At 43.4% G+C, this 17,313-nt stretch overlaps 1 long non-coding RNA gene across 1 annotated transcript; it reads left to right on the top strand.

Moving 5' to 3' along the window:
• Positions 1-5: 5 nt before the first annotated feature.
• On the top strand, positions 6-2,675 carry LOC131276053 (uncharacterized). The gene is made up of 2 exons (XR_009183535.2): positions 6-176; positions 1,348-2,675. It is a non-coding gene; the product is annotated as an uncharacterized lncRNA (long non-coding RNA).
• Positions 2,676-17,313: the final 14,638 nt, after the last annotated feature.

Genomic DNA, 17,313 nt, shown 5'->3' with positions numbered 1-17,313 from the left:
GGAAGGCCCGTGAGCGGACTTCCGGTGCGTCTGGACACCGCCCTACGGCGCACGTGCGTGCAAACGCGCGTAGGCGTCATCGCGCTTACGTCGTGGACTGGTCGAGGCTCTGGCTCCGCACCCCGATGGCAGGGTTGGCTCCCGCTTTTCCTGCAGCGACCGTTTCGCGTTAACTGGTCGGTACCACGCGAGGGGAGACGTGGAGCGCAGTCGTGCGGAGAGTTGTGTGGGCTAATTGTCGCGACGCAGGCTGTCATCCCACAGGCCTCCGTTTTAGTTGTCTTGTGAGCGCAAACACCACCTTCTGGAAGTTATTCGTCCTTCTCTGTCTGAATGGACGGGGCCTGCGGACCACGAATCCATGGCAGCTCCAGACCCGGAGCTGAAGTCTCCAGTTAGTGGGCGCTGAAACGCCTCTCGGGGCAGATCACAGCGAGAGCCTGTGTTCCCGGGATTAGGGCTAGACGGGCTTTGCACGCTCCCCCCTTCCCCTGGCATTAACTTGGGGCCTCTGCTTTTTCTGGCCTTGTTTTCCTCTGGAGTCGCTGGGCCCCTTGGAGCTGAACCGCGGCTTGAATCGTCGTTTCGTGTGTGCGGGTTGGGAGGGGGAGCGAAGCGGGCACTATGTGTGTGTACAATTTAGTGGAACTGATCACATTTATAATGTAGTGCCGTTCTCACGACCTTCCATTACTCAGACTTTTCCATCACCCCAAACAGAAACTCTGCACTCATTAGGAACTTTCCATTCCTACCTTCCGCCAGTCCCGGTAACCTTTAATCTACTCTGTCCCTATGGATTTGCTTATTGTAGATAGTTCACTTAAGTGGAATATTTGTCATGTCTGGCTTATTTCATTTAGAAGATTATCAAGGTTCATCCATGTTGTATAGTATGTATCAGACCTTCATTCATTTTTACAGCTGAGTAATAATCCATTATATGTGTATACCACCTATCTACTCATCCATCAATGGACACTTGGGTTTTTTCCACTTTTTGGCTATTGTGAATAATTCCTTGTGAACAATAGTGCACCAAGTATCTTGAGTAACCCTCTTTTAAAATTATTTAAGGCCCAGGGAAGTAAAGGCCACTTTTGGGAGAAAAGGGGATTTAGAGGGATGAAATATAAGTCACTGCCCACATGGATAGAATCAGCATGTGAATGTCACAGTCCTGGAACCAGAAGCTCCTCAAACAAGGACCAGGAACGGAGGGAAGAGGCCACTCATAGGAAAAATTCTGGGTGGCTACTCCTGGATGGCATCAGTATTGGGGTGAACATGGTGTGGAATTTAGGACCTGCAGCAGATTCAGCCACTTATGCAGCTTTCCCCTTCCAGGCATGCATGGAGACTCCCTCCACCAGAGGACCTATGGTGGTGGGCATCCTACTGCAGAGGCCATGTGGAGCAGGTCAGACAAGTACTTAGGAGCAGACACCAGGATCTCATTGCCTAGCCTATGGCAAGGACAGCAGATTTTCTCTCAGATGCTTTAGGTTGGCATATGGCCACTCCACTTTGAGACTACTATGTCTTCTCACCTCTGTGGCAGCTAGGAGTGGGTTTGTGATTAAATAATGGCCAATAGGAAGTGAGTCAAAGAATGTGTGTCATGGGAAGCAGATGTGGCTCAAGAGATAGAGCATCCACCTACCACATGGGAGGTCCAGGGTTCAAACCTAGGGCCTCCTGACCCGTGTGATGAGCTGGCCCAGGCACAGTGCTGATGTACTCAAGGAATGGTGTGCCACACAGGGTGTCCCCCACATAGGGGAGCCCCGTGCGCAAGGAGTGTGCCCATAAGAAGAGCCGCCCAGTGTGAAAAAAGTGCACCCAGCCCAGGGTGCCACACATGGAGAGCTGAGCAGCAAGATGGTGCAACAAAAGTAGACACAGATTCTGGTTGCTGCTGACAAGAATACAAGCAGACACAGAAGAACACAGAGTGAATGGACACAGAGAGCAGACAACTGGGGGACGGGGGAGCGGGGAAGTGAAGAGATACATTTTAAAAATTAAATCTTTAAAAAAAAATGTGTCATGTAGGTAATACATGTTGTTTTGTTTTGTTTTTAAAGATTTATTTTCCCCCCTTCCGCTCCTCCCACCCTGCTGTTTTTGCTGTGTTGTCTTCTCTTTTTCTCTCCTCTAGGATTCACTGGGACTCGATCCTGAAGACCTCTGATGTAGAGAATGTTTCCATGTCAGTTGTGCCACCTCAGTTCCTGGTTTCTGCTGTGCTTCACCTTAACTCTCCCCGTCTCTCTTTTGATGCGTCATCATCTTGCTGTGTGACTCACTTGCGCAGGCACTCGCTCACTGCGCAAGCACTCACACAGGCACTGGCTTGCCAAACGAGCATGCTTTCTCTCCTCCTTTTTCACCAGGAGGCCCCAAGGATCGACCCCAGGCCCTCCCAAATGGTTAAGCAGAAGCCCTATCACTTGTGCCACATCCAGTTTCCCATTTGTGTTGTTTTAAGCCACTAAGTTTGTGATAATTTCTTACAACAGCAAGAGGAAGTTAATACAGATTTTGGAATCTAAAAGTGGATGCTGCTGTAACAAATGCCTAAATATGTGCAAGTGCTTTGGAATTGGGCAATGGTAAGACACTGGAATAATTATGAGGATAATTTAAAATAAAAAACCTTGGAATGCCTTGAACAGACTGTTGGTAGAAATATGGATGTTAAAGGTGCTGCTGCTGAGGGCTCAGAAGGGAAAGAGGAACATGTTATTAGAAACTGGAGGGAAAGGAGGTCCTTGTTGAGTCAGAAAGCTTAGCTGAATTGTGTCCTACAGTTATGTGGAAAGCAGAACCTGTAACTGATAAACTTGGCTATTTAGCTGAGGAAATTTCAAGGCAAAGTGCTGACGATGTGGCCTAGCTGGGTATTGAACCCAGGACCTTATATGTGAGAAGCTAGTGCTCAACCACTGAGCCACATCAGCTGCCTTGGTTTTTTCATGTTTTGCTTGTTGTTTTTAAAGATTTATTTATTTCTCCCCCCTCCCTCCACTGTCTGCTCTGTGTCCATTTGCTGTGTGTTCTTCTGTGTCTGCTTGTATTCTCCAGGAACTGACCCTGGGACCTTCTGGAGTGGGAGAGAGGCAACCATTCTCTTGCGCAACCTAGTTCCCTGGTCTGCTGTGTCTCATTGTCTTCTGTGTCTCTTTTTGTTGCATCATCTTGCTGCGCCAGCTCTCCACGTGGACTAGCACTCCTGTGCAGGGCAGCACTCTTGTGCAGGGCAGCACTACTGTGCAGGGCAGCACTCCTGTGCAGGGCAGCACTCCTGCGTGTACTCCATGCAAGCCAGCACTCTGTACAGGCCAGCACTCCACATGGGTCAGCTGTCCACTCAGGCCAGCTTGCCTTCACCAGGAGGCCCTGGGCATTGAACCCTGGACCTCCTATATGGTAGATGGTTTTGTTTTTTCAGAAGGCACTGGGAACCAAACCGGGAACCTCCCATGTGGGAAGCAGGCGTTCAAATACTTGAGCCACATCTGCTCCCTTCTTCATGCTGCTTATAATAAAAATGAAGATGAAAGAGTAAAATTAAGGGAAGAGCTGTTAAGCAAAAAGGAACCAAGAGGGAAGCGGATGTGGCTCAGGTGACTGGGCTCCCACCTACCACATGGGAGTTCACTGGTGCAAATCCTAGTGCCTCACTGGTTCAAATCCTAGGGCCTCCTAAAGAAGACAGCGGGCTGGCACGATGGGCAGGTGCGGCAAGTTAACACAAGAAGACACACAAGAAGAGTGAACATGAGAGACACAACAAAGCAGGGAGCAGAGGTTCTCAGTACCTCCTAAAGACAGCAAGCTAACACAACAGGCAGATATGGAAAACTGATGCAACAAGAGACTTGGGGAGGAAAAACAATGAGACACAACAAAGCAGGGAGCAGAGGTGGCTCTAGCGATTAGGAACTTTCCTCCCACATCAGGGGTCCCGGGTTTGGCTCCCAGTGCCTCCTTAAAAAAAAAGAAGGAAAACAAACAGACACAGCAAGTACAAACAACTAGAGGGGTGGGGGGATAAATAAATACATCTTGAAAAATTAAAAAGGAACCAAGACTTGACAATTTGGAAAGTTCTCAGTCTATCCAGATGGCAAGAGATGCTAAAATTAAGAGATTCACTTTTAGGAAAGCAAGCTCTGAAGACAAAGCCAAAAGTGTGGCTGGACAACCCTTTGCTAGTAGCTCAGAAAGAGCAAAAGGTCATAATCTTTAGTCACGCAGGGCTCTCTGAAGAGAGGAGGCATATGAATTATGGCGTTTCATCAGAAGCCAAAAATAGAGATGGGACTATCTAGCAAAGATCTGTGAAGGAGCCTCTTAATGGCGTGAAACTTTGTGACATACAGGAGAAATTTACAAAAACTTTGAGAATGTTGTACCAGCAGAAACACTGACAGCTTGGACTGAGAGGAACAGAAGAGAGGGCAAAACAAAAGAAAGTTATTGACTCCCAAAATTCTACAAGCAGGAACCAGCCTAACACAAAACTATTTAGCTACATGACAACTAGGACTGGGCCTACAGCCCAAAGGATTATTCCCAGGCCTTAAAACCGAATACTGTTTATCCAACTGGATTTTTTAAATTAGTTGAGACGAGTGATGCCTTTTTTTCCTTCCATTTTCTCCTCTGTTGAAGAAGAATGTCTATTACCAATATCCCATGCTATCCCACCATTCTATTTTGGGAATGGATGACTTGCTTCCTAGGCATTTTTGTCTCATGATAGAATGACAGATATACCCAGTATCTCTCCATCCTGCTTCAGATAAAACATGGGACTTTTGAACTTCTGGGAAGATGGTAGACTAGAAAGACATGGGAAATCTTTTTTCCCAGAGAAAATAGCTAGAGAACAGATAGAAATGGCAGGAAAAAAGAAAATCTAGGGTTTTCAGGCACCAGAGGAAGGCTGGACATTGCCCAGAAAAGAGAGAGGAAAGAAAAGAATTGCAAAGGCAAAACTGTAAGTTAAAAGCCACAACTGCAATGCCCTATTCTTTTTTTTTAAAGATTTATTTATTCATTCCCCCCCTCCCCCCGCCTTGTGGCTTGTTCCTTTCTTTGCTGTCTCTTCTCTGTGTCCATTCTCTGCGTGTTTTTTCTGTATCTGCTTGTCTCCCTTTGTTGGGTTATCTTGCTGCACCAGCTCTCCATGGCATGCAGGCCAGCTTGCCTTCACAAGGAGGCCCTGGGACAGGGACCCAGGGCCTCCCATATGGTAGATGGGAGCCCAACTGATTGAGCCACAGCCGCGTCCCTGCAATGCCCTATTCTACAGACACTTTTGAAATCTCAGGCCTCAGGTCAGCGGCTACAAAGGGGGCCCCAGGGATCCACCTCCCCAGGAAACAGGAAAGAGAAGGACGGTCTAAAATTAACTCAGCTTTTAACCCAGAAGTTGGGTCTGCTGTGTCCCAGGATCTATTCTAGGCCACGTGGTGGTTCAGGCTACTGTTTGCATTAGAGCCAGCAGGGAACTAAAGATTTCCAATTCTCTCAGTCTCCCTGTTTACTGACCGGGAATGGTTGTTGAAGACACAGAGGGGAGTGGAATTATTCCCTGCCTAGGAAAAGAGGGGGCTGCCAGCAAAGGTTGGAAAACTGCCTCTGAGAAAGTTTTAATTACCAGCCTCTTAGCCTCCAGGCAGGATCCTCTGTTACGTTAATCCCAGCCATTCTGCAGCAGACACTCCAACCAGGCTTTGAACTGCAAGGACTGTCAAAGAGCACCATCTGCTGGCGGATCAAGGAAATGTATTTGAGAAAATTACCTTTGGAAATAAAAAGTAATTACTTAAAAGAGGCTATTTACGGCTTTTTGAACATGTACAGCCTCACTTCCCAAGGCTCTTGGAAGTGGGTCTGCAACCCATTACTGGGTCCAGAGCTTATATTTGAACAACAGGGACAATCCTAAAGACCCATAACAGGTTAACCCAAGAATCAAAGAGCAGCAGTAACACACAGCCTCCTGCCACTAAATCCCTATGAAAGAGAAACTAAGCATGTGAGTAAACTCACCATCCTGATCAGATAGATGCCTAGACATCAGCAAAAAATTACAAGCCATACTAAGAAACTGGAAGAAATGGCTCAATAAAAGGAATAAAATCAAAGCCACAGGAGACAAAGGATTTGAGACTAATCAATGAGATGCACACAAATACCCAAAATCAAATTAATGAGTTAAAAGGCAATGTGGCTAAAGATATAAAGGACATCAAGAAGAAACTGAGCAGGCACAAAGAAGAATTTAAAAACCTGAATAGAAAAAGTAACACAGTTCATGGGAATGGAAAACACAATAGGTGAGATGAAAAACACAGTAGAGGCATACAATAGCAGACTTGAAATGAGAAAAGAATAAGTGATAACAAAGACAAACAGCTTAAATTGAATAGAGAATAGAAGAAAGAGAAAACAATGGGAAAAATTGGGCAGGGGCTCAGGGAGTTGGATAAAATGAAATGTAAAACATACGTGTCATGGGAGTTCCAGAAGCAGCAGAGTAAGGAAAGGGGCAGAAGGAGTATTTAGGGAAATATGGTTGAAAATATCCCAACTCTCATGAAAGAAATGAATTTACATGTCCAAGAAGCGCAGCATACTCCACCCAGAATAGATCTGAATACACCTACTCTAAGACACATACTACTCAGAGTGTCAGACATCAAAGATGAAGGGGAAGTTCTGAGAGCAGCAAGGGAGAAGCAAACCATAACATAAAAGGGATGCCAAGTAAGACTTAGCAGATTCCTCATCAGAAACCATGGACGCAAGACCGTGGTATGATACAATTAGGATACTGAAAGAGAAAAACTGCCAGCAGAAAATTCTTTATCCAGCAAAATTGTACTTCAAATATGAAGGTGAGTTTAAACAGAAACTAAGAGTTCTTAAAAAGAATCCACCTTTGCATGAGGTGAAAGAAAAAGACAGGAGAGGCTAGGAGAGTATAGAAGACACGGTAGCAGAAATGTAACCAAAAGAGTAAAAAGACAGATGAAAAATAAGGTATGGGGAGAACTAGCAAGATGGCAGTGGTGTAAGGAGCTCCTAGAGTCAGCTCCTGCTAGGGGGCAGTTAGCAAACACCCAGAGTTCTCTGGAGCGGCTGAAGCACCTGTTTGGGGGCTCCAGGAGGCCAGAAGAGGATCCTGCAACATCATTGGGGGAGTGGAAGGATGAGACTGCCTGTCTGCAGAGTTGACTCCTAAGTAGAGCACTCCACGCCCAGAGGCCAGTGCCCATCCTTCCCTGGAGGCAAAAGCCACCTCGGGAGCTGTTCCGCAGCTGAAATTGAAAGCTCCACTTCCCCAAAACCAGGGAGGAAGAGGCGGTTGGGCGCCCATTTCAGCTATGATGAGGAAATTCAGTGAGCTACAGTATGATCTTGAGAACAGCTAAGGTTTGAGCCTGTCCAAGTCAGAAAGAGGCTGGTGGCTGCCATCTTAACTGTGCCTGGCACGAGGGCAAGCGGGGAGGACTGAAAATCCCAGTGCTGGTGGGGATGGGCTTCTTCCCATCCAGATCATATTGCTGGTCTAGCCTAGGCTCCAGTGCCACCTCCAGCAGGGAGGAAGCTATGGGGACCTGCACTAGCCTCTCCGGGAAATTACCGGCCAAGCCACGGAGGCCAGTGATTGTCCTACTCTGGCAGCACAAGCCGTCCCAGGAGCTGTTCTGTGACAGGAATTGGAAGCTCCATTTCCAAGAAACAGAGGAGGAGACCGTTGGCTGCCGATTTCAGCTACTGATTAGGAGACTTGGCTGGCAAAGTCAAGACTTGGCTGGCAAACCCTGGGAACAGCTGGGGTGAGAACTAGCTCAAGTCAGAAAGAGGCCAGTAGCCACCATTCTGACTCTGATCCCAGCCTGAGGGGAAGCAGGGCTGACAGTTTCTTTCATGTAGATCAGCCTACAACCCACCTAGGCTTCAGCCCTGCCTCTGGGAGGGAGGAGGCTGAGGAGCCCTGCACCAGCCTATACAGGTAACTACAGGGAACTTTGGCTGGCATAGACTGAAAATCAGAAGTCTGCATAGATTGCTGCCCACACCTGCAGCTCCATCCCTGCCCCAGGTAGGGGAGAAAGGGATGTGAAGCTTCATCAGTCTCTCTGGGCAACTACGGTCTGGGCCTGCATGTGGATTATTCCATATAACTGTGACTCTGTCCCTAAGCCTGTCAAAGGAGAAAGTTGGGAGAGGCTTCATTGGTCCCTGGGGCAATGAGGGCAGCTTGAACCTCCACAGCTTACAGCACTAACTACATGCGTGGCTCCTACTGCACAACCAGCAAGGGAGAAACGATAGCAAGCCCTAGAGAGAAAAACTGCACCCAGAAAAAATACTCTATTAAGCCAGATGTGAAGACACCAACAAAAAATTACAATTCACACCAAGAAAGGAAGCTATGACCCAGTTAAAGGAACAAGATAAGCCTCCAGATGACATAAAGGAGTTGAGACAACTAATCATAGCTGTTCAAACAAATCTTAATAAATTCAAGGAGATGGCTAAAGAGAGTAAGGATATTAAGACACTGGATGAGCACAAAGAAGAATTTGAAAGCATACATAGAAAAATAGCAGATCTTAAGGGAATGAAAGGTGCAATCAAATTAAAGAAACATTACAATCATATAATAGCAGATTTGAGGAGGCAGAAGAAAGGATTGGTGAGCTTGAAGAAATGGCCTCTGAGAGTGAACATACAAAAGAACAGATGGAGAAAAGAATGGAAAAATTGAACAAGGTCTCAGGGAACTAAATGACAGCAAAAGGCATGTAAACATAGGTGTCATGGGTGTCCCAGAAAGAGAAGAGAAGGGAAAAGGGGCAGAAGGAATATTTGAAGAAGTAATGGTAGAAAATTTCCCAACCCTATTGAAGGACATAGATATTCCTGTCCATGAAGCACAACGTACCCCCAATAGAAAAAATCCAAATAGACCAACGCCAAGACACATACTCATCAGAATGTCAAAGGCCAAAGACAAAGAGAGAATTCTGAGAGCAGCAAGAGAAAAGCAATGCATAACATAAAAGGGATACCGAATAAGATTAAGTGCTGATTTCTCGCCAGACACAGTGGACGTAAGAAGACAGTGGTCTGATATATTTAAGATACTACAAGAGAAAACTTCCAGCCAGGAGTCTTATATCCAAGCAAGACTGTCTTTTAAAAATGAGGGAGAAATTAGAATATTCACAGATAAACAGAAACTGAGAGAATTTCTAACAAGAGACCAGATTTTCAGGAAATACTAAAGGGTGTGCTAGAGCCTGAAAAGAAAAGACAGGAGAGAGGGGCCTGGAAGGGAATCAAGTAACTAAAAATATCAAAAGAGTGATGAAAATAAAATATAACAGATAAAACTCAAGTAGAAATAAACTTAACCAACGATGTAAAGCACTTGGATTCACAAAACTGCAACTCAATGTTAAATTTAAAAAGCCCTAAATAACTGGAAGAACATTCCGTGTTCATGGATTGGAAGACTAATCTCATTAAGATGTCAATTCTACTCAAACTGATATACAGATTTAATGCAACCAAAAAAAATTCCACCATTGCAGAAAAAATGGAAAACACAATCATTAAATTTATTTGAAACGGTAAGGAGTCCTGAATAGCCAGAAACATCATAAAAAGGAAAAGTGAACCCTCATCTCCAGATTTTAAATCAAAATGCCTACCTATAGTGGTAAAAACAACATGGTACTGGCCTAAAGACACACACAATAGACCAATGGAACCAAATTTATGGTTCAGAAACAGACCCTCACAGGTATGGTCAAGTGATTTTTGACTAGCCTGTCAAACTCACACAGCTCGGGCAGAACAATCCATTCAACAGATGGTGCTGAAAGAACTGGACATCCATAGCTGAAAGAAGGAAAGAGGACCCCTATCTCACACCTTATCCAAAAACTACCTCAAAATGGATCAAAAATCTAAAAATAACCCCCCAGCCTCCCGGGGATGAACCTCCCTGGCACTGAGGGATCACTACCAAATACCAGCTGATGATGCAACTAGAAAATGACCTTGAATTAAAGGTTCCATGCGGACCAGCAGAATATTCCTGTCTACATATAATAACAGAACTTTAAAAAGCTGTTTGACCTAATGTAAGGGGGAAATGGAAAGGAGAAATGAGTTTATATGGCTACGAGTCTCTAAAAAAGAGTCTGGAGGTTGTCAGAAGGATTGCCCTTATCCACACCTGAGCAGAGTCTCAGAGACAGATAAAGTAGATACAACCCCAGTATTGGTTCTTCTGAGGGATAAAGAGACCCACGGGTTCTATGGTCATGGCAGATGGGGTTCACTGCCATGGCAGATGGCACTTCTTTGGAGCTGGTGTTTCTGCGTGATGGAACTGGACTCAGATGGGATCTCTTTTCACAAGACTTTCATGCTACTTTACTGGAATTGTAGTTGGTGCTGGGGTTTAAGATATATCTAGGGGATTTGAATCTCTGGACTGACAATATGATAGCCACGCCCTGAACCTCAATAGACTTCAACTCCTATACTCTGATTTATTGGACTTACCCCACTCAGCTAACATGGAGTTAAAGAATGTCAACCACCACACCATGGAGCCTAGAGTGCCTACAACTGAAAGCAGGAGGATTACATCCAGTATCCATGTGGAATCTAAGCCCCCTCTTGACATAGAAGTGCAATGGACACAACCAATCCAATGTCCACAGAGAAAACGTGGCATTGGTGTGGGGAAAGTGGCCATGGTGGCTGATGGGTGTGGGGAATGGGAGGAAGAGATGAGATGTGGAGGCGTTTTCGGGACTTGGAGTTGTCCTGGGTGGTGCTTCACGGACAATTACGGGACATTGTAGATGCCCCCAGGGCCCACTGGATGGAACGTGGGAGAGTATGGGCTATGATGTGGACCATTGACCATGAGGTGCAGCGATGCCCAGAGATGTACTTACCAAATGCAATGGATGTGTCATGATGATGGGAGAGAGTTTTGCTGTGGGGGGAGTGGGGGGGTGGGGGCGGTGGGGTTGAATGGGACTTCATATTTTTTGAATGTAATATTTTTAAAAAAATGAATTTAAAAAAAGAGCAAAAAAAAATCTAAAAATAAAAGAACCATAAAACTTATAGAAGAAATTATTGGAAAATATCTTCAAGACCTGGTGGTAGATGGTGGATTCTTAAAGGAGATAAGAGAAGGACTGAGTGGACATTAATGTATGTAGAAGTTTTAATTAGCTTTACTGTAAAAGTGTGGAAACATATAGACTGGATGGTAACACACAGTAACAGCTAGTTTATAAATGGGGATGTGACTGAAAATGGTAGTCTAGTTATGTAAATGCCAATTGACAGAATGCTTGAGAATAATCTAGGAACTGGATAGCACAATAAACCAAGAGGTAGGTGAGAATTGTGGTTTTTGGTTAGAACAAATGTGTATCACTACTACAGGTTGTTGGGAATGTGGAGAAGCATGGGAAAAATACAGGGAGTGACCTATGGACTACGGTTAGTTATAATTTAATATTCTTGCATCTATGCAAAAGATGTACTGTGTTGATACTGAAGCAATATGGAAATGTGAGCCAAATGTACACTATGGACATGACAATAATCTGATGATATTATTTTATGTGTAGCAAACGACACACCACATTGTGGTGTGTTGATGGAGGGGTGTTGTTTGGGAATTCTGCACATGTGCATGATTGTTTTATAAGTTTACAACTTCTGTCACAAAAAAATATATTTAAAAAATAATAATAGGGTGGGATGGGGAAAAACACACCAAATGTAAGATAAGAACTATGATTAGTAGTAAGATTTTGACAGTGTTCTTTCATAGTTTGTAACAAACGTCTCATGACAATGCAAGGTGTTGGTGAATGGTTGATGTATGGGACCCCGGTATGATGTTGTGCATGTTTACTTTGTAAGTTCACAACTTTTACAATGCACTTAATTGTTTATGTATGTTCATATATAAATGATATAAAGATGATAATAATCAGATTGATTAGGGGAAAAATACTTTGTTCAGTAGTAATATTTTGACAATTCTCTTTAATCATTAGTTAAAAAGGTTTAACAACAATGCAAGTTATTGGTGGTAGGGTTAGATGTTATATATGTTTATTTTATAAGTTCACAACTATTATATATTTATTATGTATGAGTATATATTTCAATAAAGTTTAAAAAAATAATAAGGTATGACATGAATATCAAAAAACAAAATGGTGGAAGTAAATAATGCATTTACAGTAATATCACTGAATCTGAATGGATTAAACTCTCCAGTCAAAAGATATAGTCTGACAGAATGGATAGAAAAACATGAGCCATCTGTATGCTGACTACAAGAGACTCACCTTAGACCCAGGGATAAAACTGGCTGAACGTGAAAGGTTGGAAAAAGCTACTCCACACAAATAGTAACCAGAAAAGGGTAGGGGTAGCTATACTAATATCAAACAAAACAGACTTAAAATGCACAAAAATTATAAGAGATACAGAAGACCATTATATATTAATAAAAGGGACAAGCCACCAGGAAGAAATAACCGTCATAAATATCTATGCCCCATGGGAAGCAGATGTGGCTCAAGCGATTGGGCTCCCATCTACCATATGGGAGGTCCAGGATTTGATTCCCAGGTCCTCCCAGTGAAGGCAAGCTGGCCCACGCAGTGAGCTGGCTTGAGCGGCAAGCTGGCCCATGTAGAGTACAGGCCCAGGCGGAAAGGTGGCCCAAGTGGATTGCTGGCCCATGCAGGAGTGCTGGCCCACATGGCAAGCTGGCTGGAACAGAGAGCTGGCGTAGCAAGATGTTGCAACAAAAAGACACAGAGAGCAGAGACAATAAGAGATGCAGCAGACCAGGGAGCTGAGGTGGTGCAAGAGATTGAGCACTTTTCTCTCCCACTCCAGAAGGTCCCAGGATTGGTTCCCGGTGCTGCCTAAAGAAAAGACAAGAAGACACAGAAGAACACACAACAAATGGACACAGAGAGCAGTCAACAGCGGGGTACGCAGGGGTTAGAGGTGGGATAAATAAATAAATAAACCTTTAAAAAAAAATGAAAGAACAAATATCTATGCGCCTAACCAGGGTGCCCCAAAATGCATGAGGCAATTTCTGGCAAAACTGAAGGGAGAAACAGACATCTCTACAATAATCATTGGTGACTTCAACACCCCACTCACATCATTAACTACAAAAACTAGACAGATCAAGGAAACAGAGAACTTGAAAAATATGATAAATGAGTTATACCTAAGGGACATATACAGAACACTGCATTCAAACTCGGCAGGTTATATATTATTCTCAAGTGCCCATGGGTCCTTCTCCAGGATAGGCCACATATTAGGGCACAACTCAGCTTCCAATAAACATAAAAAGACTGAAATTATACAAAGCACCTTCTCAAATCAGATTGGAATGAAACTGGAAATCAATAATAGACAGGAAAAAAGTAAATTCACACGTGTGGAGACTGAACAACACATTCCTAAAAAAATCAGTCAGAAAAAAAATCATTCGGTCAAAGAAGAAACTGCAAATGAAATCAGTAAATATTTTGAGACAAATGAAAATGAGAACACAACTTACCAAAGCTTTTGAGATACAGCGAAGGCAGTTTTGACAGAGGAATTCATAGCCCAAAATGCCTATATTAAAAAAGAAGAGGCAAGTGGATTTGGCCCAACAGATGGGGCATCCGCCTATCACGTGGGAGGTCCGGGGTTCAAACCCAGGGCCTCTTCCCAGTGCCGCCTGAATGCAAGCAGACGCAGAAGAACACAGCGAAAGGACACAAAGCAGACAATGGGGGGGGAAGGGGAAAGAAATAAATAAAATAAACCTTTAAATAAACAAAAACATAATGTGGACCATTGACCATGTGGTGCAGCAGTGCTGAGAGATGTATTCACCAAGGGCAATGAATGTCCCATGATGATGGAGGAGGTTGTGGTTATGGGAGGAGTGGGGTGAGGGAGGTGGGGGGGGTATATGGGGACCTCATATTTTTTTAATGTAACATTAAAAATAAATTAATTTTTTAAAAAATGGAGACAACAACTTGTACCTAAGTCAAGGGAAATAAAGCATGTAACCTCTTGGTGAAAAACAACAACACAAAACAAAACAAAACAAAACAAAAAAAAACCCAGGGCCTCCTGACCCGTGTGATGAGCTGGTCCACGTGCAGTGCTGATGCACACAGGGAGTGCCCTGCCACGCAGGGGTGTCTGCCACATAGGGGAGCCCCAACGCAGCAACAAAGAAACAAGATACAGATTCCGGGTGCTGCTGACACAAGCGGACACACAGAGAGCAGACAACTGGGGTGGGGAGGTGGGAAGGGGACATAGATAGATAAACAAATTAATAATAAAATAAAAATAAAAAAGAAGAAAGGGCTAAACTCAAGGATCTAATTGAACAACTAGAGAAACTAGAGAAAGTACAGTAAACCAATCCCAAACAAAGCAAAAGGAAAGAAATAAAAAAGATGAGAGCAGAAATAAATGAAATTGAGAAAAAAACAACAGAGAAAATCAACAAAACCAAAAGTTGGATCTGTGAGAAGAGCAATAAAATTGATAAACCCCTACCTAGACAAACAAAGAAAAAAAAAAGATACAAATAAATACAATCAGAAATGAAAGGGGGGAAGTTATAACTGACCCCACAGAAACAAAAAGGGTCCTAAGAGAATATAATGAGGGAAGCGGATTTTGGCTCAACAGATAGGGCATCCGCCTACCAAATGGGAGTTCCAAGGTTCAAACCCAGGGCCTCCTGACCCGTGTGATGAGCTGGCCCACACGCGTGCTAATGCACGCAAGGAGTGGCGTGCCACGTGGGGTGTCCCCTGCGTAGGGGAGCCGCACACACAAAGAGTGCGCCCAACAAGGAGAGCTGTCCAGCATGAAAAAAGCGCAGCCTGCCCAGGAGTGGCCCCCCACACATAGAGAGCTGACACAACAAGATGACACGACACAACAAAACAAGACACAGATTCCGGGTGCTGCTGACAAGAATACAAGTGGGCACAGAAGAACACGCAGCAAATGGATACAGAGAGCTGACAATTGGGGGGGCGAGCAGGGAAGGGGAAAGAAAGAAATTAAAAAAATCTTTTGGAAAAAAAAAAGAATATAATGAGAAATTGTATGCCAACACACTAGACAACCTAGATGAAATGGACAAATTCCTAGAAATGCACAACCTACACAGATGCTACAAAAAATACAAGAACTTAACAAACCAATCACATTTAAAGAGATTGAATCAGTCATCAAAAATCTCCCAGCAAAGAAAAGACCAGGAACAGATGGCTTCACAGGTGAATTCTACCACCGTATTTCTAAAAGAATTAACACCTATCCTGTTTAAACTCTTCCAAAAAACTGATGAGGAGGGAAAATTACCTAACACATTTTATGAAGCCAACATCACCCTAATACCAAAGCCAGATTACAATACTACAAGAAAAGGAAATTAGAGACCAATCTCTCTAATAAAAAATAGATGCAAAAATTCTCAACAAAATACTTGTAAATAGAATCCAAGAGCACATCAAAAGTCTCATACATCACGACCAAGTGGGATTTATTCCTGATATGCAAGGCTGGTTCAACATAAGAAAATCAATCAACATAATACATCACATTAACAAATTGAAGGAAATAAAACACATGATCATCTCAATTGATGCAGAAAAGGCATTTGATAAAACCCAGCATCCTTTTTTGATTAAAAAAAAAATACTTCAAAAGATAGGAATAGAAGGAAAAGTCTTCAATATGGTAAAAGGCAAATATGAAAAACCCACAGCCAACATTGTAGTCAATGGGGAAAGGCTGAAAGCTTTCCATCTATTATCCAGAACAAGACAAGAATGCCCTTTTCACAAGTGTTACTCAATATTGTACTAGAAGTACCAGCTAGGACAATTAAAAAAGAAAAAAAATTAAAGGCATCCAAATAGGAAAAGACAAAGTAAAACTCACTGTTTGCGGATGACATGACCCTGTATTTAGAAAATTTGGAAGTATTCATGACAAAGCTGCTTGAGCTAATAAATTAGTTCAGCAAAGTGGCAGGATAAAAGCTCAACTTGCAAAAATCAGTAATGTTTTTGTACACTAGTACTGAACAATCTGAGGAGGAAATCAGGAGGAAAATTCCATTTACAATAGCAACAAAAAACCCTCAAATACCTAGGAATCAACTTAACCAAAGAAGTACAGGTTAAAATACTGCTAAAGTACAGTACTTTAGCAATACAATGCTAAAATAAACTTTGAAAAAGACCTAACCAGAAAGCGGTTGTGGCTTGATCAGCTGGGCTCCTGTCTACCATATGGGAGGCCCTGGGTTCACATCCCACGGACCTCCTTGTGAAGGCAGGCTCGCCCACAAGCGCCGCGGAGTGCTGCTAGCCCGCAACTGCCACAGAGAGCTGACTCAGCAAGGTGACACAACAAAAAGGAAGACAAGCAAAAAAACACAGAAGAGCGCGCAGCAAATGGACAGAGAGCGCACACAGCAAGCAAAAAGCTGTGGTGGGGGGGGAGTGGGGAACACATTCTACGTTCATGATTGGAAGAATAAATATCATGAAGATGTCAATCTTACCCAAACTGATCTATAGATCAATGCAATACCAATGAAAATTCCAATATCCTACTTTACAGAATTAGAAAATGCAATTACCAAATTCATTTGGAAGGGAAAGTGCACCCAAATAGCCAAAAGCATTCTAAAAAAAGAACAACAACATGTGAAGAATTTCACAGCCTGAGCTTGAAACATATTACAAAGTTACAACAGTTAAAACAGCATGGTACTGGCATAAAGATAGACACATTGATCCCTAGAATAGAATGGAGAATCCAGAAATATACCATCACCTCCACAGTCAACTGGATTTTGACAAACCTATCAAGTCCAAGACTGGGACAAAACAATCTCTTCAAAACATGGTGCTGGGAGATCTGGATATCCATAACCAAAAGAATGAAAAAGGACCCCTCTCTCACTCCCTACACAAGAATCAACTCAAAATGGACCAAAGACCTAAATATAAAAGCCAGGACCATAAAACTACTAGAAGAAAATACAGGGAAACATTTTCAAGGCCTTGTAGTAGGTGGTGGTTTCTTGGACCTTACACCCAAAGGATGTGCAACAGTAGAAAAAATAAGAGAAATGGGACCTCCTCAAACTTAAACACTTTTGTA

This window comes from Dasypus novemcinctus, chromosome 26, assembly GCF_030445035.2.
Source record: "Dasypus novemcinctus isolate mDasNov1 chromosome 26, mDasNov1.1.hap2, whole genome shotgun sequence".
NCBI classification, from domain to species: Eukaryota; Metazoa; Chordata; class Mammalia; order Cingulata; family Dasypodidae; genus Dasypus; species Dasypus novemcinctus.
This window is presented reverse-complemented; position numbering and strand designations above follow the sequence as displayed.